The sequence below is a fragment of the Orcinus orca genome, chromosome 9 (genome assembly GCF_937001465.1).
Source record: "Orcinus orca chromosome 9, mOrcOrc1.1, whole genome shotgun sequence".
In the NCBI taxonomy this organism is placed as follows: Eukaryota; Metazoa; Chordata; class Mammalia; order Artiodactyla; family Delphinidae; genus Orcinus; species Orcinus orca.
Genome location: NC_064567.1, coordinates 55,168,779 through 55,195,962, shown reverse-complemented (window position 1 = coordinate 55,195,962; position 27,184 = coordinate 55,168,779). Strand labels below are relative to the sequence as shown.

At 40.1% G+C, this 27,184-nt stretch overlaps 1 protein-coding gene across 22 annotated transcripts in view; it reads left to right on the top strand.

The window, feature by feature from the left end:
* The window catches only part of MTERF1 (mitochondrial transcription termination factor 1), a 547,773-nt gene that overhangs the window by 101,993 nt on the left and 418,596 nt on the right, over positions 1-27,184 (top strand). The gene's annotated exons all lie outside the window — the stretch shown is intronic.

Sequence of the window (27,184 nt, the reverse complement as noted above, 5' to 3'; positions counted from 1 at the left end):
GCAAGAAGACTTGGTTAATGCAAATGTCTACAATATCTTTCATGAAGAAGGCAAAATTTTCTTAAAAACTTACAGGAATCTACAGTTAATTGACTTGTCTGAAAAAACAAGACTCAGAGAGAAAAAACTCATATATTTATTAATATATATATATATATTTTTTTTTTTTTTTGCCATACGCGGGCCTCTCACTGTTGTGGCCTATCCCATTGTGGAGCACAGGCCCCGGACATGCAGGCTCAGCGGCCATGGCTTACGGGCCCAGCCGCTCCGCGGCACATGGGATCTTCCCAGACTGGGGCACGAACCTGTGTCCCCTGCATCAGCAGGTGGACTCTCAACCACTGTGCCACCAGGGAATCCCCTCCCCTTCACTTGTTAGGTGTGGTGGGTTTTTACCTTGCTCCTTCATCTGCTGTGTGTTTCTCTGTCTTCTCATTTTGCTTAACTTACTGTGTTTGGGGTCTCCTTTGCGCAGGCTGCAGGTTCGTAGTTCCCGTTGTTTTTGGTGTCTGTCTGCAGTGGCTAAGGTTGGTTCAGTGGGTTGTGTAGGCTTCCTGGTGGAGGGGACTAGTGTTCTGGTGGATGAGTCTGGATCTTGTCTTTCTGGTGGGCAGGTGCACGTCTGGTGGTGAGTTTTGGGGTGTCTGTGGCCTTATTATGATTTTAGACAGCCTCTCTGCTAATGGTTGGGGTTATGTTCCTGTCTTGCTAGTTGTTTGGCATAGGGTGTCCAGCACTCTAGCTTGCTGGTCGTTGAGTGGAGCTGGGTCTTGGCTTTGAGATGGAGATCTCTGGAAGACTTTTGCCGTTTGATATTACGTGGAGCTGGGAGGTCTCTTGTGGACCAGTGTCCTTATCTTGGCTCTCCCACCTCAGAGGCACAGCCTTGATGCCTGGCTGGAGCACCAAGAGCCTGTCATCCACACGGCTCAGAATAAAAGGAGAAAAGAAAGAAAGAAAGAAGAAGGTAATATAAAATAAAATAAAGTAAAATAAAATAAAGTTATTGAAATGAAAAATAATTATTAAGAAAAATTTAAGTAATTAAAAAAAAAAGACGAGAGCAACCAAACCAATAAACAAATCCACCAATGATAACAACCGCTAAAAACTATACTAAAACAAAACAAAACAAAACAAAAAAAGCGTACAGACAGAACCCTAGGACAAATGGTAAAAGCAAAGCTCTACAGACAGAATCACACACAGAAGCATACACATACACACTCACAAAAAGAGAAAAAGGAAAAAAAAAAATATCGTTGCACCCAAAGTCCACCTTCTCGATTTGGGATGATTCGTTGTCTATTCAGTTATTGCACAAATGCAGGGTACATCAAGTTGTTTATGGAGATTTAATCCGCTGCTCTTGAGGCTGCTGGGAGAGATTTCCCTTTCTCTTCTTTGTTTGCACAGCTCCCGGGGTTCACCTTTGGATCTCGACCTGCCTCTGCATGTAGGTCGCCTGAGGGCGTCTGTTCTTCGCTGAGACAGGACAGAGTTAAAGGAGCAGCTACTTCGTGGGCTCTGGCTTACGCAGGCTGGGGGGAGGGAGGGGTATGGATGCGGGGCGAGCCTGCGGCGGCAGAGGCCAGCGTGACTGCAATAGCCTGAGGCGCGCCATATGCTCTTCCGGGGAAGTTGTCCCTGGATCACAGGACCCTGGCAGTGGCGGGCTGCACAGGCTCCCGGGATGAGAGGTGTGGATAGTGATCTGTGCTTGCTCACAGGCCTCTTGGTGGCGGCAGCAGTAGCCTTAGCGTCTCATGCCTGTCTCTGGGGTCCACGCTGATAGCCGTGGCTCGCGCCTGTCTCTGGAGCTCCTTTAAGCAGCAGTCTTAATCCCCTCTCCTCATGCACCAGGAAACAAAGAGGCAAGAAAAAGTCTCTTGACTCTTCGGCAGCTCCAGAATTTTTCCCGGACTCCCTCCCGGGTAGCTGTGGCACACTGGCCCCTTCAGGCTGTGTTCACGCAGCCAACCCCAGTCCTCTCCCTGGGATCCGACCAAAGCCGGAGACTCAGCTCCGAAACCCCACCTTTCCCGGCGGGTGAGCAGACAAGCCTCTCGGGCTGGTGAGTGCTGGTCGGCCCCGATACTCTGTGCGGGAATCTCTCCGCTTTGCCCTCCGCACCCCTGTTGCTGCGCTCTCCTCCAGGGCTCTGAAGCTTCCCCCCTCCGCCCCTCCGCAGTTTCTGCCCGCGAAGGGGCTTCTAGTGTGTGGAAACCTTTCCTCCTTCACAGCTCCCTCCCACTGGTGCAGGTCCCATCCCTATTCTTTTGTCTCTGTTTTTTCTTTTTTCTTTTGACCTACCCAGGTACGTGGGGAGTTTCTTGCCTTCTGGGAGGTCCGAGGTCTTCTGCCAGCATTCGGTAGGTATTCTGTAGGAGGTGTTCCACATGTAGATGTATTTCTGATGTATTTGTTGGGAGGAAGGTGATCCCCACATCTTACTCTTCCGCCATCTTGAAGCTCCTGATCATATGGTGTTTATTCTTCAATTTGTTAATATGGTGTATCACATTGATTGATTTGCATATATTGAAGAATCTTTGCATCCCTGGGATAAATCCCACTTGATCATGGTGTATGATCCTTTTAATGTTGTTGTTGGGTTCTGTTTGCTAGTATTTTGTTGAGGATTTTTGCAGCTATATTCATCAGTAATATCGGGCTGTAATTTTATTTTTTTGTAGTATCTCTGTCTGGTTTTGGTATCAGGGTGATGGTGGCCTCACAGAATGAGTTTGGGATTGTTCCTTCCTCTGCAACTTTTTGGACGAGTTTGAGAAGGATGGGTATTAGCTCTTATCTAAATATTTGATAGAATACACCTGTGAAGCCATCTGGTCCTGGACTTTTGTTTGTTGGAAGATTTTTTTTTTTTTTTTTGCGGTACGTGGGCCTCTCACTGTTGTGGCCTCTCACGTTGCGGAACACAGGCTCCGGACGCGCAGGCTCAGCGGCCATGGTTCACGGGCCCAGTCACTTCACGGAATGTGGGATCTTCCCAAACCGGGGCACGAACCCGTGTCCCCTGCATCGGCAGGTGGACTCTCAACCACTGCACCACCAGGGAAGCCCTTGTTGGAAGATTTTTAATCACTGTTTCAATTTCATTACTTGTGATTGGTCTGTTCATATTTTCTATTTCTTCCTGGTTCAGTCTTGGAAGGTTATACCTTTGTAAGAATTTGTCCATTTCTTCTAGGTTGTCCATTTTATTAGCATAGTGTTGCTTGGAGTAGTCTCTTAGGATGCGTTGTATTTCTGCGGTGTCTGTTGTAACTTCTCCTTTTTCATTTCTAATTTTATTGATTTGAGTCCTCTCCCTCTTTTTCTTGATGAGTCTGGGTAATGGTTTATCAATCTTGTTTATCTTCTCAAAGAACCAGCTTTTAGTTTTATTGATTTTTGCTATTGTTTTCTTTGTTTCTATTTCATTTATTTCTGCTCTGATCCCTATGATTTCTTTCCTTCTGCTAACTTTGCATTTTGTTTGTTCTTCTTTCTCTCGTTCCTTTAGGTGTAAGGTTAGATTGTTTATTTGAGATTTTTCTTGTTTCTTGAGGTAGGCTTGTATAGCTATAAACTTCCCTCTTAGAACTGCTTTTGCTGCATCCTATAGGTTTTGGATCGTCGTGTTTTCATTGTCATTTGTCTCTAGGTATTTTTTGATTTCCTCTTTGATTTCTTCAGTGATCTCCTGGTTATTTAGTAACGTATTGTTTAGCTTCCATGTGTTTGTGCTTTTTACGTTTTTTCCCCCTGTAATTGCTTTCTAATCTCATAGTGTTGTGGTCCAAAAAGATGCTTGATATGATTTCAATTTTCTTAAATTTACGGAGGCTTGATTTGTAACCCAAGGTGTGATCTATCCTGGAGAGTGTTCTGTGCGCACTTCAGAAGAAAGTGTAATCTGCTGTTTTTGGATGGAATATCCTATAAATATCAATTAAATCTATCTGGTCTATTGTGTCATTTAAAGCTTGTGTTTCCTTTTAATTTTCTGTTTGGATGATCTGTCCATTGGTGTAAGTGCGCTGTTAAAGTCCCCCACTATTATTGTGTTACTGTCGATTTCCTATTTTATAGCTGTTAGCAGTTTCCTTATGTATTGAGGTGCTCCTATGTTGGGTGCATATATCTTTATAATTCTTATATCTTCTTCTTGGATTGATCCCTTGATCATTGTGTAGTGTCCTTCCTTGTCTCTTGTAATTCTTTATTTCAAAGTCTATTTTATCTGATATGAGTATTGCTACTCCATCTTTCTTTAGATTTCCATTTGCATGGAATATCTTTTTCCATCCCCTCACTTTCAGTCTGTATGTGTCCCTAGGTCTGAAGTGGGTCTCTTGTAGATAGCATATATATGGGTCTTGTTTTTGTATCCATACAGCAAGCTTGTGTCTTTTGGTTGGAGCGTTTAATTCATTCACGTTTAAGGTAATTATCGATATGTATGTTCCTATGACCATTTTCTTAATTATTTTGGTTTTGTTATTGTAGGTCTTTTCCTTCTCTTGTGTTTCCTGCGTAGAGAAGTTCCTTTAGCATTTGTTGTAGAGCTGGTTTGGTGGTGCTGAATTCTCTTAGCTTTTGCTTGTCTGTAAAGCTTTTGCATTCTGCATCGAATGTGAATGAGATCCTTGCTGGGTAGAGTAATCTTGTTTGTAGGTTCTTCCCTTTCATCACTTTAAGTATATCATTCCATTCCCTTCTGGCTTGTAAAGTTTACACTGAGAAATCAGCTGTTAATCTTGTGGGAGTTCCCTTGTATGTTATTTGTCATTTTTCCCTTGCTGCTTTCAATAATTTTTCTTTGTCTTTAATTTTTGCCAGTTTGATTACTATGTGTCTTGGCGTGTTTCTCCTTGGGTTTATCCTGCCTGCAACTCTGCGTGTCCTGGACTTGGGTGGCTATTTCCTTTCCTATGTTAGGGAAGTTTTTGACTATAATCTCTTCAAATATTTTCTCAGGTCGTTTCTCTCTCTCTTCTTCTGGGACCCCTATAATGCAAATTTTGTTACATTTAATGTTGTTCCAGAGTTCTCTTAGGCTGTCTTCATTTCTTTTCATTCTTTTTTCTTTATTCTTTTCCACAACTGTGAATTCCAACATTCTGTCTTCCAGGTCACTTACCCGTTCTTCTGCGTCAGTTATTCTGCTATTGATTCCTTGTAGTGTATTTTTCAATTTCAGTTATTGTATTGTTCATCTCTGTTTGTTTGTTCTTTAATTCTTCGTTAAACATTTCTTGCATCTTCTCAATCTTTGCCTCCATTCTTTTTCCGAGGTCCTGGATCATCTTTACTATCATTCTGAATTCTTTTTCTGGTAGGTTTCCTATCTCCACTTCATTTAGTTGTTTTTATGGGGTTTTATCTTGTTCCTTCATCTGGTACATAACCCTGTGCCTTTTCATCTTGTCTATCTGTGAATGTGGTTTCTGTTCCACAGGCTGCAGGATTGTCATTTTTCTTGCTTCTGCTCTCTGCCCTCTGGTGGATGAGGCTATCTAAGAGGCTTGTGCAAGTTTCCTGATGGGAGCAACTGGTGGTGGGTAGAGCTGGGTATTGCTCTGGTGGGCAGAGCTTAGTAAAACCTTAATCCGCTTGTCTGCTGATGGGTGAGGCTGGGTTCCCTCCCCGTTGGTTGTTAGGCCTGAGGTGACCCAGCACTGGAGACTACCTGGCTCTTTGGTGGGGCTAATGGTGGACTCTGGGAGGGCTCACGCCAAGGAGTACTTCCCAGCACTGCTGCTGCCCGTGTCCTTTTCCCCACGGTGCGCCACAGCCACACCCTGCCTCTGCAGGAGACCCTCTAACACTAGCCGGTAGGTCTGGTTCAGTCTCTTATGGGGTCACTGCTCCTTCCCCTGGGTCCTGATGCGCACACTGCTTTGTGTGTGCCCTCCAAGAGTGGAGTCTCTGTTTCCCAAAGTCCTGTTGAAGTCCTGCAATCAAATCCCACTAGCCTTCAAAGTCTGATTCTGTAGGAATTCTTCCTCCCATTGCCAGACCCCCAGGTTGCCTGACGTGGGGCTCAGAACCTTCACTCCTGTGGGTGGACTTCTGTGGTATAAGTGTTCTCTGGTTTTTGAGTCACCCACCTGGCAGTTATGGGATTAAATTTAATTGTGATTGTGCCCCTTCTGCCATCGCATTGCGGCTTTTCCTTTGTCTTTGGATGTGGGGTATCTTTTTTGGTGAGTTCCAGTGTCTTCCTGTCAATGATTGTTCAGCAGTTAGTTGTGATTCTGGTGCTCTTGCAAGAGGGAGTGAGCGCACATCCTTCTACTCCGCCATCTTGAACCAGTCTCAAAAGCCATACATTTAATTGCTGTATGTTGTTGAAAACACCACATGATATTCTGGAAGACATAAGTACTACTGCTGAAGTGTACCAGAGATATGGAACTATGCAATGGTTTGGCGTGCCTCAGTCATGAGCTATGATGGAGGAAGGAAAAGAGATACTGCAATTTCTAGGGCAGCCACCAAATGAATAATATATAAAACCAATAGAGGAGCTAAATATGGAATAATAAAACATACTTCTTTAATCCAAGAAATGGCAGAACAAAGGGCTAAAAAACAGATGGGAAAAATATCAAAAGATAGCCTAAACCTAATAGATCAGTAATTATATTAATGTAACTGGAGAAAACACTCCAATGAAAAGGCAAATGTCAAACTAGACCCAACTATGTCTTAGTTATAGGAGTCATTCACTAAATAAAAGGTAACAGATAGGTTGAAAGTAAAATGACGGAAAAGGTACACCATGTAAACACTAACCAAAAGCTAGCTGCTGTGGCTACAGTATCAAAGTAGACTTTAGGCAAAAAATATTACTGGAAATAAAACTGGGTATTTCTAAATGCTGAAAGGACCAATTCACTGGGCCCTGTGTCATTTAAGATTACTGTTTCCTTAGTGTTTTTCTGTTTGGATGATCTGTCCATTGATGTAAGTGGGGTATTAAAGTCCCCTACTATTATCGTGTTATTGTCAATGTCTCCCTTTATGTCTGTTAATATTTGTTTATACATTTTGGTGCTCCTGTATTAGGTGCATATATTTTTACAAATGTCATATCCTGTTCTCATATTGATCCCTTTATCATTATATAATGCCCTTCTTTGTCTTTTATTATAGATTTTTTTAGAAATTTATTATTTATTTTTGGCTGAGTTGGGTCTTCATTGCTGTGCACGGGCTTTCTCTAGTTGCGGTGAGTGGGGGCTACTCTTCGCTGCAGTGCGCAGGCTTCTCATTGTGGTGGCTTCTCTTGTTGCGGAGCACAGGCTCTAGGTGCACGGGCTTCAGTAGTTGTGGTGCACAGGCTCAGTAGTTGTGGCTTGTGGGCTCTAGAGCGCAGGCTCAGTAGTTGCGGCGCATGGGTTTAGTTGCTCCGCGGCATGTGGGATCTTCATGGACCAGGGCTTGAACCCGTTTCCCGTGCATTGGCAGGTGGATTCTTAACTACTGCACCATGAGGGAAGTCCCTTTTATTATAGATTTTGTTTTTAAAGTCTACTTTGTCTAATATGAGTATTGCTACCCCAGCTTTCTTCTTGTTTCCGTTTGCATTGAGTATCTTTTTCTTTTCCATCACTTTCAGTCTGTGTGTGTCTGTAGCTTTGAAATGAGTCTCTTGTAGGCAGCATATAGATGGGTCTTGTTTTGTTTTTTTAACCCAATCAGCCACCCTATGTAACTACATTTAAAGTGATTATTGATAGGTGTGTACTTATTGCCATTTTGTTATTTGTTTGCTGGTTGTTTTTGTAGTTCTTCTCTGCTCTTTTCTTGTTCTTGTAGTCTCTCCCCTTGTAGTTTGATGATTTTACTTAGTGATATGTTTGTGTTTTTTTTCTCTCTAGTTTTTGTATGTCTAATACAGGTTTTTTATTTGAATTTGTGGTTACCATGGAGTTCATATATGTTGACCTATAACTATATGTACTTGTTTTAAACAAGTCATTTAAGTTCAAGTGCATTCTAAAAGCTACTTTTTTTCTTGCTCCCCCCATGTTTTTTGTTTTTGATGTCATATTTTACAACTTTATGTCTATCCCTTAACTCTTTGTTGTAGTTATAGTTGATTTTATTATTTTTGTCTTTTAGCTTTCATACTAGCTTATTTAAGTGTTTTATCCACAGCCTTTACTACATATTTGCCTTTACCAGTGGGATTATTTCCTTCCTATAATTTCTTATTTTTTGTGGTAACCTTTTCTTTTTCACTTAAAGAAGACCCTTTAACACTTCTTGTAAGGTCAGTTTAGTATTGATGAGCTCTTAGTTTTTGCTTGTTTGAGAAGCTCTTTATCTCTCCTTCAATTCTGAATGATAACCTTGCTGGGTAGTGTATCCTAGGTTATAGGCTTTTCCTTTCAGCCCTCTAAATATATCATGCCACTCCCATCTTGCCTGCACAATTTCTGCTGAAAAATCAGCTGATAGCCTTTTGGGGTTCCCTTGTATGTGACTCTTCGTTTTTCTCTTGCTGCCTTTAGAATTCTGTCTTTACCTTTAACTTTTGTCATTTTAATTATGATATTTCTTGGTGGGGGTCTCTTTGCGTTCATCTTGTTTGGGACTCTCTATAATTCCTGTACCTGTATATCTGTGTCCTTTGTTAGGTTTGGGAAGTTCTCAGCCATAATTTCATCAAATACATTTTCAACCCTTTTCTCTCTCTTTTCTACTTCTGGGACTCCTATAATGTGTATGTTTTTATGCTTGATGTTGTCTCAGAGGTCCCTTAAACTATTCTCATTTTTAAAAATTTGTTTTCCTTTTTGCTGTTCTGATTGGGTGATTTGCATTATTCTACTTTCCAGATTGCTTATGTGTTCTTCTATATCACCTAATCTGCTGTTAATTCCCTCTAGTGTATTTTTCATCTCAATTATTGTATTTTTCAGTTCTGACTGGTTACTCTTTATATTTTATAGTTCTTTGTTAAAATTCTCAGTGTTCAACTATTCTTTTTTTTAATCTTTATTGGAGTATAATTGCTTTACAGTGGTGTGTTTTATAACAAAGTGAATCAGTTATACATATACATATGTTCCCATATCTCTTCCCTCTTGCGTCCCCCTCCCTTCCACCCTCCCTATCCCACCCCGTGTTCAACTATTCTTTCCCCATGTTCAGTTAACATTTTATTATTATTGCTTTGAATTTTTTATCAAATAGATTATTTATCTCTGTTTCATTAGGTTTTTTTCTCAGATATTTTTTCTTGTTCTTTCATCTGAAGCATATTCCTCTGTCTTCTAATTTTGCTTGACTTTCTCTGTCTCTATAAAATTAAGTGAGACAGTTACCTTCCCCAGCCTTGAGGTCATGTCCTTTATTTGGGAGCATCCCTATGTAGTCTGCATGTGCCCAGTGGCTTTGGTGGGAGACCTGGATCTGAAGCAAGCATGGGCTGCATCTTCCTCTGGAGTGTGCCGGCAGCCACCGTCTTGGTGGGAGTTAGGGCTGGAGTTGGAGGAGCTAGAACCGGAGTCAGTTGTAAGCCAGAGCTTCTCTTATATTTAATGGCCATCAGTACCCTATCAGGGGCAGGGGATGGGGCTGAGAGGCTGGAGTAGGAGCCCTGAGAGACTTGGGTTTCTCCTGGGTGTGATGGCAGTCTCTGCATTGGTTTGGGTTGTGGCTGGGGCCTGAGGGCTTGGGACTACACTTCTGTGCTAGTTTCACTTTTTCCCCAGTGTGTGTACCTTGGTTATAGGCTAGATTAGGGCTGGAGGGGTTGATGCTGTACCACAGACCTGGCCCTGCCCCCTCCCAAGTTTGCACAGGCATGCGTGCTCCTGCGTTGATAGTCTCTGCCCTGGAGCTAGCTTCACTCCCTTTGGAGTGTGTGCAGGGTAGGCAAGCTGGAAATGGCAGCCTCCACCATGGTCAGAGGCAGGGCTGGGGTCCAAGCTAGCTCTGTTTCCTCCATGTGTGTGCACTCTCATTGGCAATGGTAGCCTTTACCTTAGTGGGGAGCAGCATCAGAGCAAGAGGGTCTGGAGCAGGAACTCATCACAGGCTGGGGAGCGCACTGGGGTGGTCCTGGCAAGCAAGCCAGAGTCCCAGGCAATTTTCAATCTGCTGCCTCCATGCCGTGACTGGGAGTAAGCAAGTCTGTGTGCACTCTCTTCAAGAGCAGAGTCTCGGTTACTTATAGCCCTCCAGTAAGCCCCACAGGTTTTCAAACCAGCTAAGGGGAGTCATCCATGTGTGGCTGGGCTACCTAATATGTGGCTTAAATCTGTTGCTTCCCAAGGAGGGTCCCCTAGCCTGTGATATTCCCCTCCTCTTCTGTGTTCCCTGCTAGGGGTGTGGATCCCAATCAGATTGCTTCTCCTCCCCTCCTACCAGACTGCATGTGAATCTTTACAGCCTTGGTTGTAGAAGAGCTGTTCTGCTAATCTCCAGGTCAATTTCAGCAAGAGTTTCTCTATATGTAGTTGTAGTTTTGATGTGTTCATGAGGGGAGGTTAGCCCAGTATCCTCCTACCCCACCATCTTGATCTCCCAGTGGTACACTTCTTGATACATCTTAGATCAAAGAAGAAATTACAATGAACACTAGAAAACATTTTGAGCTGAATTATAACAACAGCAACAAAAACCTACCAAGACTTGTGAATGTATCTACAGTAATGCTTAGAGGAAAATTAATGCATATATTAGGACAGTAGAAAGGTTGACAATCCATTTTGTAAGCATTCATCTCAGGGATCTAGGGAAAAAAAGATCAAATTAAACCCCAAGAAAGTAGGAGGAAGGAGTTAATAAAAATAAGAACAGAAACCATTGAAATAGAAAGTGTTTACTTGTTTCACAAGTTGCTTAAGTTTCCTTATCCATAAAATAAAGATAAAAATTGAACCTACTTCATTGGATTGTTGTGAGGATTAGACGAACTAATACATGTAAAATATCTTTAAAAGGTGCTTGTCATATAGGAAGCACTTAACAAATATTAGCTGCTGCTGCTGCTACTACTACTACTGTGACTACTGTTATTACAAGATGAACTGTTAGGCACATATTCTTACTCTTTAGAAAATATGGTAATCACATGGGCCATGAGGAGTTTAGAGATTCTAAAGCAACTGGTACTTAGCTTGCCAATTTATACAGGGACATTCCTATGCCATAGGAGATGGTATATGGTAGAGCACCCTTTTCATTATAAATCACATTCTAGCACCCCTCTGCTGAAAAAGCCTTCTGATTGCATTTAAGGTAAGATCCAAACTCCTTTTCATGGTCAACAGGGATGCATTATCTGACCTCTGCCTGTGTCTTTAACCTTACCTCCTTTCCTCTCCTCACTTCAGGCCAGATATTTACCCTCACAGAGTCTTTTCACTGTCTGTTTCCTCTAACTGAAATGGATAGTTTTCTCAGCTCCTTGCATAGAAAATTTCTTCTTTTTCAGGAGTCAGCTTAAATGTCATCTTTCCAGAGAGGACTAGCCTGACCATCCTATCTGTCATTGGTTGGATTTCCTCTGCCTTGTGTTTTTCTCTATCCCAGCATCTATTGATTGCCTTCATAGACTGTCTCAAAATCTGTAATTATTCCTGTGTTTACTTGTACTTAGTCTCACCCATTCAACTGTTACCTTCATGAGGTGGGGTCCTGGCCTATCTTGTTCAGAATGCATTGATAGAGTCTGGTACGGTGGCTGGTGCACAGTGGGTACTCAAAACATTTGTTGAATGAATGACTGAATCTGATAGGGTTGCTCTCTTGAGTGGGAGGTTTTACTATGTGACATCTTCTGGCTCTAAGACCCTGAATCTATGCTCTGACTATTTTATTGCTTGTCCTAGGGAGAAAAGTAGTAAACTCCAGTAAGAGTTAGGCAAGTTCCTCTATATGGGTGAATCTGTGATGCAGCAGGTTCCCCTTCTTAGTGGAGCTGTCAGACAATAACATCTGATCATCTTCCTTGAACACTTGCTGTGATTCTTTGCTATGTAGGAATTGACTTCTTCCCCCAGCTCCCTGATTTTACTCTACCTAATGCTGCACTAAAGGACTTTCAGCAGGCCCAAGAGAAAAATAATGTAATTAAAATGATGCACTCTCTCTTAAATTTTATTTTACTTTATTACTTAAATTTTTTTAAAATTAATTAATTATTTTTTTTGGCTGCCTCGGGTCTTTGTTGCTGCATTCGGTCTTTCTCTAGTTGCAGTGAGCAGGGGCTATTCTTCATTGCCATGGGCAGGCTTCTCATTGCGGTTGCTTCTCTTGTTGAGGAGCACGGGCACACGGGCAGTTGTTGTGGCTTGCGGGCTCTAGAGTACAGGCTCAGTAGTTGTGGCACACAGGCTTAGTTGCTCCGCCGCATGTGGGATCTTCCCTGACCAGGGCTCGAAACCATGTCCCCTGCATTGGCAGGCGGATTCTTAACCACTGTGCCACCAGGGAATTCTTCTCTCTTAATTTTAAATTTGACAAATAACAGGCTTCTGGCTGTCACTAACCAACATTGTTAGCACTAAATTAGATGTCTGTTACGGTTGTTCAGGCAAGTTGTTTCATTGATCTTAGCACTGTTTTGCCTGCTCTGGAAAATATAAATCATCACTAAGAAAGATGGTGTTTCTTTTATGAGTCTTCCTGATACCAGCCTCAGGCTATGAGATGTGGACAGAGAACTGTGCTCTTCCAGCAGAGATATCTTCCTCCTGTTGTGTCTGAGTTTTCCACACTCCACCAGTCATGTCATCCTCATCAAGCACAGACACTTCTGGATAAACCCGCACTAAGTGTATAGTGTAATACCTGACTCTTACTTCAGTGATTCAGTCTCCTTTCTTTTTTATAACTGAAGATGCCATATAACAGATTGTAGTTGAGTAATTGCTTTACTTTCTATGGGAACATGTATTTTGTTAATAGCAGGGCATTCTTTTTTTAGAACAATGATACCTTTAGGAGTCATATTTATGATGACTGACTTAAAACAGACACTTGTTTACCCAGGAGAGGTTTAGATACTATTGACATTTGGTCTGTATCAAGTAGGATGCCTACTAGTCAGTCTGAATGAACAAAACAAAGTGAATTTCTGAGGGGACACAAAATAGTATGCCATATGCATTTGGATAAATGGAGGTTAACACTGGTTTAAAATTAGGCAAGCTACTTAATATATTTCTGAGCTTCAGGTTTCCCCAGTCCTCTAGCTGCACTGATCTGGTATTTGAAGGCAAGTGATCCTGACACTTGTGGAAAAGAATGTCTTGCTTACATTGTGCAGTGAGCCCTGGGACCTTCCCACATTGTTTTAGCAAGGGCAGCCATCCGCCTGGCTCCTTCCTCCCATCAAGAGTAGCTTTAGACTAGAGAGGTTGAAAATATGATCAGTTCAGTTCTGGAAAGCCCTATGATTTTTAGATTACCCTTTATTATTAAGTAAGCATGAAGCTAAATTCTATATTGGAAGAAATTAATTTTATCTCACAACACTGAGCTCCAAATGTAGGAGAAACAGACTCAAAAGGAAAGCATAACTTCTGTATGAAAACAATCCTTACGAATCTGCTAATGAACCCATTAAAACTATGGATGTCATTTCTGAAAGGAAACAATCTCTTTCACATATCAATCAGGATGTGATTGCCTGTCATCTTTTAGATGTGCATCTGTTCGTGTTTCTGATTTTATTAATTGCCATTTCAATTCATCAACTAACCCTGAAAAATCTTCCCAGTGGAAACTCACTTTTTGTAGTTAGTTTCCACCTTTCAGAGATGATGTGATTCTGGGGAAAATTTATTATTCTGTCAGTGAGGGCTGGTGTAGGGAAGAGCTATAGAGAGACATCCATGCGTGATCCTCCCAGTTATGTGACAGATGGAATGAAGACCACAAAGCCTTGTCCTTGGAAAGGAAGGGGAAGTAGTAGTCCTTGGTTCTCTTACCAAAGAGTGCATGGCTACAGCAAGAAATCTGGGTTTGCAGCCAGGAGTCATGAGTTCAAGTCCCGAGTGTGCCGTTGACCAGCTATGTGATTTAGGTCAAGCCACCAAGTTGCTCTAAACTTCAGTGTCATTGTTAATTTTTTTTTTTTTACTATTAACCATCTCATAGGGTTGTTTTGAGGATTAGATGAGACCATGCATAAAAGGGTGAAAAGGGTGATGCAAATGGAAGTGATTATTAATATTACTATAAGCTGTTCATAGCTCTAGTTGATTTTCTACCTTAAGTTCAGTGTTGTTAGATATTAGTTGTCTTCCCTTATTTTGTTGGTGGTAGCAGAAATAGTCAATGGATAAGCGGGTCTTCAATTACAGTCTTTTCTTGGGACTAACCCAAACCTAAATCCCTGCAATATATCTCTACATTACAGGCATTAGAAAAGATATAAAAGTTGCTACCAGTAAACCACAGCACCCCTGGCCTGCATAACACTTGGTCTGCCAAATCTGGACTTAGGTCTCTGAATAGCATTTCTTTTACGCTTAAAGAACAGACAAATCTAAAAGAAAAAGTAGAATCCTGTCAGTTGGAGCCTATGATGAATCAGTGCTTTATTTGACAATTTTCTTTTGAAAGTTATGCACAGAAACTAACACACTATTGTGAAGTAATTGTACTCTAATAAAGATCTATTAAAAAATTGTGATAAAAAAACATAATTTATCTATTGTTGCAGTGTATAAACGGAGGTTATTTTTTCCTAATTCATGGATGGTGTGGTTAACTTTTCTTACATCAGTTTTGTTGAGGTATATATGATTAATATACAATAAAAGCATCCATTGAAAGTGTAAAAAAAAATAAAAAGAGGCAAGTGATACTTAATAAAGCTTCGCACTCTTACTCAATAACAGTTACGGGTCCAGGTCTGTGACTATAATCTTTAATTGATGGTTGTTTTGTTTCCATCTATCAATAGCTTGTCTAAGGGAAATTATATTTAGGAACAATTATCTAAGAGACATGCTCCCTGCCTACCCACTTGGGTATTTTATCTTTGGATTTAGTTAGATGACTACAGGCATATGAAACTTTAGCTTCTAAAGAATGAATGTCCTTCCATGACTCATACTAATGCATTATATTCTCAGCTTTTTAAAAAAAGTTGTTGCAAGGAAAGACATATGAAATCAACTTTTGAATTTAGTTAAAATGCTCTTGAGGACACTATCCATATTAGTGTCCCTGATGTAAAGTCATACATGAGAGTTTTTAAAGAACTTAATAGCAGGAAAAATTTTGTCTTCCCTAAGGTACCCTTTTAAACAATGAGACCTATGTAGTTGCTTGGTGTACTTGCTTTCCATTCAGCTTCCAAGAAGCTTGGAGCAAAATGTGAAGCTCAATTATGGCATAAATGTTTATTTTAATAGGTAGCCTATTTACATATCATTTTTCTAACCTTGCTAGATTGTTATTCATATCTTTTGTTGTAAGCCATATCAAATAATTTTTGAAAAGATGCATTATATAAAGAGAAATAAAATAGTAGCTGTTAATAACAACAGGACTTATATAAGGAAGAGAGAAGGAGAGGAAGAGGGAAAAGAACCATCATCTTCATCACCATTATCACAGAGGGGGTTATAATTACTTATTAATGCAGGAAAAGAAACTAATGGTAATTTTCACTTGTGTTAAAATGCGTTTTAAAAATTAGGAAACATTTTAAGCATTAGAAAAATACAGAGAAAAATATAATATGCACCTATGTACTTATTACTCAAATTTAACGTATATTAATATTTTCCATTTTTTCTTCAGATGAAGAATTTTAAAGTAATAAAGGTTACAATATAAACAAAGCCTTCCTTTTAGCCTTCCTATTCCTTCCATCTCCTCCCTGTCCTGAGGTTATCCTTACTCTGATGTGAAATTTTGTGTCTGGGCTTTTGTATATTACTACATGTATCTGTCTGCAATTTTTTTTTTGCCAGCAATGCTTTTGGTTTTTATCCATGTAAATAAATTTAATTCATGTTAATTGCTAAATTCCCTCACACCACAGTGTATTTCATCCCCTTACTGAGGACATTTAGGATTTTTCCAGTTTCCTAATATGGCAAACAATACTGCCTTGCTCATGTTTCTGTGTACACAAGTGAGAGAGCTTCTCTAGGGTATATGCCTAGAAAGGAAATTGCTAGATCATAGGTCTTCATTCATTCATTCAGCAAATAATCCAGCGTCTATTATGTGCCACGTACCATTCTAGGCATCTTTAGTTTCCTATCTACGGATACTACCGTGAATAAGACTGCATGAAGCATTCTGGAGGTGCAGTGGGGGAAAAGATAGACAATAAACATGATAGGTAAACAAAATACAAATATGTTAGTGAAAAAGCTGTGGAAAAATATAAGCAGAGCAGGTGAGAGTAGTATGTGTGTGAAAAGGTTTGCAATTTTATATAAGGTGGCGAAGGGTATCTCATTATGGTTTTAATTTTCATATCATATTATGAGTGATGAGGAGGATCTTTTCGTACATTTAAAACTGTTCATATTTTATGCACCCCTTAAAAATTCCTGTATTACACCTTGTTGATTTAAATCCTTTAATTTCAAATGCTCCTTAAATATGTACAAACTAAAACTAGGAATAAATTTCTTAAACTTTCAGTTCTTATAGCTTGTAGTTCTTATCAAAGCAAATGTAAAAATTACATACAACTCTCTCCTCTGCAAAACCAAAAAACTTTAAGTTAACCTAAACAGTTTAACGTGATACACAGTATTAGCGATTATGGCTCTTTACTCTTGGGCTTGGTCTGCCTTTCCCACCAGGTGTCACAAAATGATGCAACTCTCTCACCACTCTTCTTTCTGAGTCACTGAAACACCTTTGTTCCTCCAGCACACTGTGAAGTCATATGGCCCACTGTTGGTGCAAAAGCCTCATTTACCTCTGAAGTCTACCTCTGTACATTGTTAATTAGCTGAAGACAATTAAAGTGGGACTACTTAGCACCAATCTGATTGCAAATACAAAGACAAACTGGGTCTATGAGGAGGCATTTGGTTATTAGGTGGTCACCCAGATGATTTAGAATGTGCTTAGTTTAGATTATCAGTGAAATGAATACCCCAAATTAATAAATTCTTAAGAATATATTCCAGTGAGAATATGCAAATCTCCCCAAATGGGTCAGCCAACCCCAGTTTGAGAAACTCTGATCTAACATAGATTTAGAGCCCAAGGTGGATCATGAATTAGTACTAACATGGTTTCTGGAATAGGCTGATTTTTTAGGGCATGTAGTTACCCAGATGGCTGAGTTACATGTAGAAATCTTTGAAGTCTTTTTCCTTGGTTTGCCTAGTTTGGAATTGTACCCTGTGTAAAGCTCAAAATGGGCTCCCCTTTGTTATAGAGAAGACCAGGAAAAATTTGCTGCGCTGTCCTTCCTTCTATAATGCTCACCTCTTTACCAGACTTCCTTGTGCTTCCCTTCCCTCAGAGGTCCAGAAATGCAACAATGGACTATTTTATTATTTTATTTTATTTTATTTTATCTTATGTTCATTAGCTGAAACTCTCATATCTGCTTGTGCCTTTGTCATGTGGATGACAAATTCAGTGGAGAGATAACTCAGGACCTCCAATTTCTTTCATTCCTGATTGTTGGTGGATTGCTGGTATGGATACCTAGGGATGAGGGGCTAATACAACTGCCCATCTGAATCCGAATCAAAATCTTTGTTTCATTATTCACAACTTGAATCATCAAATATTCTTTTTGGCAAGTTGGGGTCATTATATAGATACTGAGAACAGACTTTATAGTCATACATATTAACAGTGTTGATAGAATTGGCTTTATTGAGAATTTATTACTTTCCTGTTAAATGTTAATACAACTAAAAATTAGCACAGTTAGGGAATTTTGCTCAAAGGTGAGAAGTTTTACCTCGAACATATATATATTTGTGTGTCCGTTTGTGTATACTTGTGCACATGTATATGTGTGTGGTTGAATCATGTGAAATTGCAGCTTCCGTAGGTCAAAAACAAATATAAGCAATATAATATGGTTCATGTATGCTTTACCAAAGCAATAACAAAGATAATAATGCCTAATTTTTTTCCTTAAAAACCAACAATCAAGCCAGTAACCTGGGTCTTAAAACAACATTTTCTTTACATAAAATATTTTAATATTGGTGGTGGGGTGCAATAAGAATGTCCTGTCTTACAGAAAACCTACAATGCCTTTGTTCTTCATCTAGCGAAATCTTCCAGGACCCTGGGCTAATCTGTCCATAAAGGCTTCAATTACCATTCTAGCCTACAGTGAGGGTTCTTTCCTGTGAACTCAGTGATTTTTCCTTTGCTACCATTATTTTAGTAAATAATTCTATATTACCTTCTTTTTTTTTTGATGTGGACCATTTTAAAAGTCTACTGAATTTGTTAAAATATTGCTTCTGTTTTATGTTTTGTTTTTTTGACCCTGTGGTGTGTGGGATCTTAGCTCCCTGATCAGGGATTGAACCCGCACTCCCTGCATTGGAAGGTGAAGTCTTAACCACTGGACTGCTAGGGAAGTCCCTGTATTACCTTCTTTCTAAATAAATTGTAAACTCCCTGTTCCCAGGGAGTTGACTCTTTATGGCCTTGATTCTTTATGGCTTCCAGTAACTGTTGATTTGGCTAAGCATTTGACTCGGAGAGCATTCTGATAGGATTTAATTATTTAAGTTGGTAGAGTAACAAGAAAATACTTTTCAGAGGACTAGGAATGTTGCATTTTAAGAAATCAATCAAGGATCATCCTGCTTTCAAGGAATTTACAGTCTCCTTTGGGAGACAATGCAGATTTGAGATTCTTTGAACTGTTTGAAATTCTCTTAACTGTTCTATTCCAAGCAGAATGGTAAAAGGAAGCTTAATCCACCGGATTGAGTCTGTGTTGGCTAAATTGAGCACAGAGATCTTCACTTATTGATTTTAGTATGGCAGTGATATACATTTAGCAAGTCAGCCAGTTATCTGGTTTGTGCACTTATATTGGTAATAGGGTGGCACTTTCTTCAATGGATAAATTTGAAGATATATGTGAATAACCTACAGGTATAAAAGTATGATTTTTTTATATGTTCACCGACACCATCTTCAACAAAATTGCCCTCATATCTCAAAAGTTAATGACAATTTTTATCACAGCTCAGAAAAGACCTTCAGGTAATTAATGACAACACTTCAGGCAACAGTTTTTCCCTTTTGTCCTTTCTGTTTTTGTAAGAGAACTCAGTGCCAAAAGGAGAAGAAAGATAATGGTTCACAATCAATGCTTATGGACCAGACACCTAATCCGAACTTAACCAAAAAGTCAATATTTAGCTGTACCTTATCAGTGTAGAAATGTCAAGCATAGCAAGAGACACGAACAAATTTCCAGCTGATTTCTCGTTCCTGTGCTTCAGTGTTCAAAGCTGTGGGGCAGAGTTTCAACATCAGATAAGACAAAACGGCCTTTGGGAAAAAAAGACAACAAATGACAACATTTGCAGCTGCTGAGACCCCAGTTTATAAGAGGAAAACAGTCACAGGAGACGCATTCTAATCTCTCCCAGCACATTCCCTTGGTCACCTTGTGGCCTGTGTGATGCCAGCACTTGATCATTACTCTCAGCAGGCAGCCTTCAAGAGACAGCAACTTGCTGAGTAAAGTCATAATTTGTTGCCACCCAAGACAATTGACACAAATTTTTTGCCTTCTAAATTTGAGTGGCCGGGAGTAGATGCATCAAGCATGACTGTGGGTCATGGGCTGTGGGTCTGCAAAACAGGAGTTCCACTAGGGCTCCCTGAAGCTATGGGCAGTTCAGGTATAGAACAGAGGTTTTCAGTCTTTAAAGAACTTCAGAACCCTTTCCGAATTCCATCTCATTCCACAGGGCTCCAGCTGACCTCACCCACCCATGTAATTGCTGTTGAAAGTTGTATATTGTTAAAAAACGAGGTTACATTGGAAAAACCTGTAATGATACTCACATTTAATGAGTTGGTTAGACTGTTGGTATTGAAAAATTTGGTTATGGAAAAAAGGAAATAATGTAAGAAAGAAAGATGGTGACTTACATGGCTAAATATGCACTGTTACTGACTTTTTAAGGAATTGTGGGTGGGCTTGGCATTTCATGGAACATGGAGATCTAGAAATTGCTGATAGAGAAAACATCATTTCGTCTAGAAATCCAACTAGAAAGGACCTGCATCAGCTAGATTCATAGAACAATGAGGCCTTAGAGTTCACCAAGTGCAGAGACCAACCATTCCAAACTATTCATATAAGAGTCACTGAGGTGACTCAGCTTGTTAAAAATACAGATTCCCATGACCTTCCTCCTGAACATTCTGATTCAGGGAGACTGTAGTGGGACCTGGAAATCTGTCTTTTTAGCAAGAGTCCAAAGAGATTTTGTCATCAGACGGATCTGGAAACATTGCTCTACAGTGCCTAGCAAAATGCACATTACAGAGTAGGTACTCAGTAATGGAATGAATGAATGAAAGAAAGAAACTGCAATGAGCATGCCAAAAGGCAGTCCTAGCCCCTGATGTTGCTGCATCCTCATTCAGTGTGCCAGGGCTCTTGGCCTTGCACAGCTAACTCCCAAATCATCGGAGGAATGACCTTCAGAAGCAGTTGATAAAGGTTAGCTTTTTGAATTTCACATGGACTAATACTCCTTCCCCTTTGTCCTTTGTTGGAATGTCATAGTGACACACATGAAAATACTATGTCCTGAAAAAGGAATGAATGCTAAATGTTATAAACAGAAAGATGCTCATTTAAGTCTCCCTTAAGAAGAAATCTTTTTTTGTGTGTTCTGCCAAAATAGGTCCCTCCAGGCACAAACCATCCTCCCTCTTTAAGCTGTCCATAAAGGCACAAAGGAAAAGTGGTGTTGGAAGCAGAATTCCTATCTCCATGTGGACAGTGCCACTAATAATTTCTGTACCCACAAGCAACCTAGTTCTTCCTTTTCTAAAATTGTATGTCATGTTAACTTTTCTACTATGGTCCCCAGGGGAATCATTTTGTAAACTCCATGGCAAATAGGGAGGTTCTCCCTCCATACAATTTATAAGACCTTGTTACAATACAAGTCTCAGAACTACAGGAGCAGAGGGCATGGGCTAGAAGTGAGAGAAGGAAGGTGGAATCTGTGTCTTTATTCCCCTGTAAGGTTCTCTGGCAGAACTTGGGCACATGGTAGGGTATGGGACTGGACTGAAAATACCCAATCATCTCTTTTGTTCAATTTCTATGGCTACCTCTCATCATCATTGGACTTACTTAGGGTCATCTAATTTCCATTGAGAAGAGGATAGACAACACACAGGACAAAAAGAACCCCAGTGAATTTGTTGAAACTTATCATGCTCTGTTTTTGTGACTTACTGAAAGATTTAGTGAGTATTGGGGGGAAAAAAGCAACAAGGCAGAGTTAAGAAAGGTTGCAGGCTGGTCCAGTAGTGGTTCTTAAACTTTGCTGCGTATTAGAATATGGGCAAGTTAAAAAATTCTTGTCCCATACCAGTCAAAGTTTCTGAGGGTGTGACCCAGGCAACACTTAAAAAAAAATTTCCTAGGTAATTCCAATGTGTAGCCCAATTTAAGAACTAGTGATTTCTAGATCGTTCGTATATTCTATCTTTTCTAGTTATATGTTATTCTTATCCCGTCTGCCTGGAATGACCCTCATTCCTTCTTCTGGTGAAGGCCTGCTCATCTTTAAAAATTTACCACACACATAGCTTCCACTGACAGAGTTCACTCATTTATTCAACAAATATTTACTGAAATGCTACTTCCTCCATGGCGATGGCACTCAGTGACAACACTTAATACATTTGGATTATTTTAAATTTTTATTTTCATCCACAGACTTTGAGTTCTTTGAAGCCAGGGATTGCAAATTATTCATCTTTGACTTTTGTAACACATTTTCCTTTATTTCCATTTCCCCAGATTCCCAGCTGGGTGATGACTGTCCCACAGACACTCAATATTGCATAATAATGATTTTTTGAAGATGTGGTTACTATACTCAGTGGATTCCAAGTTGCTATAGTTTGACTTAAAATTAAAAGTTTTATTTTAGTAATGCCCAGATTTGTTTGTAATGCTCTTCTTAGAGATGCCCATAATTTTGTGAGTCTTTTATTTGCAGTAGCATTGAATGATGCTTTCATGGAATGATATGTGATTGCTCCAAGATTCATTTCCCAGACAATACTTGGTATCTTGAACTTCTTTTTTTGTTTGTTTTTTTTACACTCGCCTATTCTCAAGTTCACCTGCCTCTTTTTATTTCACTCATTACCTGACACTTAGGGCCCCCTAGGCTCAGGGCCCACTCTGACTACCTAACCTTCACCTGCCCACATAAATCTTCTGGGCTAGTCAGACTGGTCTCCTCAATGTTTCCCAAGTGTAGGGATTTTTATCCTTCTTGCCTACTATTATTCTGAATGGTTCTGGTTCTCCAAAGGCTCCCTCCCTCCATGAGTTTTAACTTGACTTCTTCAGCTTTTTCATAAGATCCATACCATGCAATTTAGCATGTCTTTATACAGTCTTATCCATTTTTTATTATCTAATATCATTCCTCACAGATGACCTGTCTCCTCACTTGACCTGTCTCATGTATAGTTTTCATAGGCTTTGTGGCACCTAACACAATAAAGGCTATTCTCTAGGTACTTAATACATGTTTCATTCTTTAGAGATTGAATTGAATCATATCTGCCATCTGGTAAAACAGGAGTGTTTAACACACAATGTAGAAAATTTAGAAAGGTTTTCTGTGCAATGATTGTCTATAGGACATAATCCAGGAAAAGTGTAACCCCAGCTCTGGGGCCCTGTTATGGGCTGAATTGTGTCCCCCCAAGTTCATATGTTGAAGTCCTAATCCCTCAGTACCTCAGGCTGTGACTGTATTTGGTGTATTTGGAGATAGGACCTTTAAAAAGTGATTAAGTTAAAATGAGGCCATTAGTGTGGGCCCTAATCCAGTCTGACTGGTGTTCTTATAAGAAGAAGAAATTTGGACACACAAAGGGATACCACACACGTAGAAGAAAGATGTGAGGATACAACAAGAAGATGGCCATCTGCAAGCCAAGGAGAGAGGCTGCAGAAGCCAAACCCAATGGTCCTTGATCTTGAACTTCTAGCCTTCAGAACTGTGAAAAAATAAATTTCTGTTGCTTAAGCCACTCAACCTGTGGTATTTTGTTATGGCAGCCTGAGCTGACTAACACGGGTCCTATATGCTACCTGTCTAGAGTGACAAGGAACCTCTCTGGGATGGATTTTCCATTTCCCTCTTCTTCCTGCCTCAGTTGGAAGAGTCTAGATTATACCTCCCTGAAACACAAGATGAAATGGAGAAGCAAAGAGATTCTCCCTTTACACTTCCTGACAAACTTAAGCTTGGTTCTGTGAAGGGCACTCCTGCACAGATGCTTTTCTATCTCCTTTAGTCTTGGACACAAGTCACTTCCCCACTGATGAAGCTGGGTAAAGGTAGGGTCCTCAAGCCTCTGACGTTAGTTTTTTTTTTTTTTTTTTTTCCCTTCACAACTCTGTTTTCTTGTGCATAAATGTAATGGGTTAATTTGTATCTGAGGGAATTCTTATCTGAAAGAAGTTGTCTTAGTTTGAGTTTTCTCTAAATCAGGTCCTGAGACAAGGATCTGGGGGCAGGTAGTTTATTTTTGAAGTGGTCTCAGGATGCACCAAGAGGGAGTAGGTATATAAGACAGAGACAGGTGGAAAGTCAGTACAGAGTGCTTTCAGGTGTGGATACCTGTGGGAACCTGGGACTCAATCCTGCCAGGGATACTATAAGAGACTGTGTAGTCACAGCAAGGGACAAGGAAGCTAAGGCATTCATCCACCATTCTTCTGCTGCTCATGTGTGAAGGGTTGGTTCTAGAGGAATGAACTAGCCACTAATCTGGCTTACCCTGGGAGTGGGCAGATCATGCTCCTACAGGCAGAGGAAGTCCAAGGTCAAAGAGACACAGACACTTGAAGTAGGAACCCATTGCCTCGTGAAAGGAACTGTCCACCAATAATATAGGCAATCATATCTACAGGAATGTGTTAAGGGGATATTGGCAAGGCACCAACTGTCTGTTGCCGAAGACTAGTTTTCAGATGTGAGGAAGCTGGACTTATGTTCTCTAAAGTTATAGCTCACTCTGTTAGGTACCATAAAAACAGATCTTTAGTGCTTTGGGCTTTTTGTGGCTAATTCCTGCTTATCCCCCAAATCCCCATTTTAGAGCCATCTGCCAGAACTTAATTTATTCTTATAGTTCTGCAGCAGCTGTTCTTGGATTGACCTTGATCATTGTCTCTTGGTGGTCTACTGGAGTATACCTGAAAGTGCACTCTGTCCTTCCTGCCCCCCAAATCTCCCAACAAGCCATATAAGAAAGCAGGGGCTTCAGTACCCTCCACCCCCACCCCCACCCCAAGTTCCTTATTTCCTAGTAAGTCATGTGTTTGTGTGGGGAGAGGGGTGGATGTTAGAACGTGGCCATAAGCCTACACAGTGCCTTCTGTATAGGTTCAGCCATGTTCTGGGCTTGTTAAATTACCAGTGGGCAGGGCCTGTCAGAAGACTGAAGATCATCTGGGAGGTAATTATTATAAGGGATGAGGAAGCTAGGGGTGACAGCTTGCTCAAGTAACAAGCCTTAGTCATCAGAGGAGAGAGGCCATTCTGAGAATGGTGTGGTGTCTATGACTCAAATTTGTCTCTGACCTCCCTTTAGATCATGTCTCAGTCCTTCAGAGAGTTGAGGTGAAAGCTATAAATGAGAATGAAAAGAGTTTTGTGCTAAAACTGTTGGACATGGAGGTACAAGCAAGATAACTTAGGGACCCCTCTAAAATAATGTAATGCAATGAAGAGAGAGAGGACTTCTCTTCCAGTTCCAACCATGTCCATGGAGAGTGCTGGAAAAGAGCAGGAGGAACCAGAAGCCACGTGGAATGTGACAAGTTTTGTTCCTTAGCACAGGTGGGATGCCCCCAGGGATTTACCAGTGTTACTTGGACAGAGCTTGATTGATGGTTGTGTCCTGATAAGTTGAGGGGAAAGCCATGAAATCTGGTTTGGCTGATTAATGCAATCTCATTTATTCCCATAGGCTTATGAGGACTGAGCAAAACCTAGCTGCAGATGAAACATTCTGGTTGATAGGGATAAATTCTTTCATTCCTTTCCACAATCAAGTTTAGGATAGTCCTATACTGCCTGGTCTGTAGTGGATGCTCAAAAAATTTCATTGAATGAATTACCGTTACTCACATTTGGTAAACATCAAGAGTGAGCAGGATTGGAGAACAGATCCATGACAAATTCCTGGGGTGAGGAAGCAGTGGATTCTTTCTTATTTGCTATGTCTTACAGAAATAAGTACTTGTGATAAGAAAACACTTATAGATAATGAAATGATTTTGTCACTGTATAAACTTCAGAGAAATCAAGTTATTGCTGAATAGTGCTTTAACTAATTGCTCTTAGTTTACCATTATTCGCTAGCATTGTGCCTTTGGCCAAGTTATGTAACATCTCTGAGCCTTGGTTATTCTGTAAAATTGAGATAATGTTACCTACCTAGTGATTAGGTATCATTACCTAATGATATTGAGAGTATTGAAGTTAATGTATGTGAAGTGCCTAGTACAGTGCCTGGGACATGGCAAGTATTTGGTGATGATGATGATAATGATGATTATTATCATTATTATCATATCTTAGATAATCTCTGACTATGCTAAATAAGCTCCATCTAGGGAATTGCCTCTACTTTTTTCTTTGGTTTTTAGTTGGTTTTCTAAGAATACATATTTAATGTAAACTTCATAACTTTAAAATAAAGCCTTTGGTGTAGACTCTTATAAAAGTTTCTGGAAGTGTAGATATATCCTCTATGTGCAGTAGTTTTGTCTTGTTTATTTATCACTCCCTTAAAGCGAATCAACAGATTAGTAAAACCTCATTTCCTCTTATATCAACTAGGTTGTATTTTCTGCTTTCCAATATCAGCTTTCGCTTGTTTGCATCTCTGTCAGCTAAACCAGTACCTAAAACTAGGGTCTGTTTTGTACTTCTCTTAGTATCTCCTTTGTAAGCTGCCTGAAGAAGGTTTGCTGGAGCTGTGTGAAAGTGCATATTGTTTAGAAGGCAGAACTGTTTTAGTTTGAAGGTAGAGGTGTGTTTTTTCTTCTTGGCAAATTCCTTTTCTTTTGATGAAAGCCAAAACTTGAAGTTAGTGGTGACAGATCAGTGTCCTAATTGCTGTGCTGTTGGAAATAAGGAGAGATGTTTATTGCTAATCAAGTAAATAGCAAACCAAATTTCATCAGTGTAGCAAGATGAGGCTACTCGGTGGGCGGGTCTTATAAAATACGTTTTCTAGTGAGCCTGGGAAAACTTGTGAAGTGGTAATAATAAAAACAGCATATGGTCTCTGCAGGAACTTTGTCATACATAAGCAATGTGCTGTGGGTGTGGTAATGAACATCAGGTGTATTTGGCACATGACTTCTAAACTTGGGGAAGAGGAATTTTGCTTTTTTGCACATACTGGAATGTGCTTTTGCATTTCTGGTATTAAAAAAATAGCTTAAGAACTATGTTATTATTTTTTTATTCCTTATTTGGAAGCTATACTGCTGAGCATAAGAAAATGCTTAACTTCAGATCTTCAAAGGCCTGCTGTAGAGGTTTGGAAAGCATTTGGTTTGGCTTGAAGCAAGTTTGGCTAGTGAAGTGACAGGCACACAAGAAAGAACAACAGGTGAAAAAATGTGGAGTTTCTTTCATCTTTCAAAGGATTTTCTTGATGAATTGAAACAACCATGAAAATAAGCACTGGCCTTTGTGCCCAGTGGCCTAAAAGTACTTAGAGTGGGCCAAATAAGAATCAGGCAGGGGCCTAATGAAAATCAGGCAACAAGCCTAGGCCTAATTAAATATGTGCTCCCTCCCCCCACTTTTTCTTTATTCCCTTTGGCTCAATTTTTAACAAAAAATCTGGTTTTGTGGTAGAGAGATATTTCTCTTCCTTGACTCAGATTGAGTTAGTAACGACTAGCAAAGACAAACAGAGGCATGAGTTA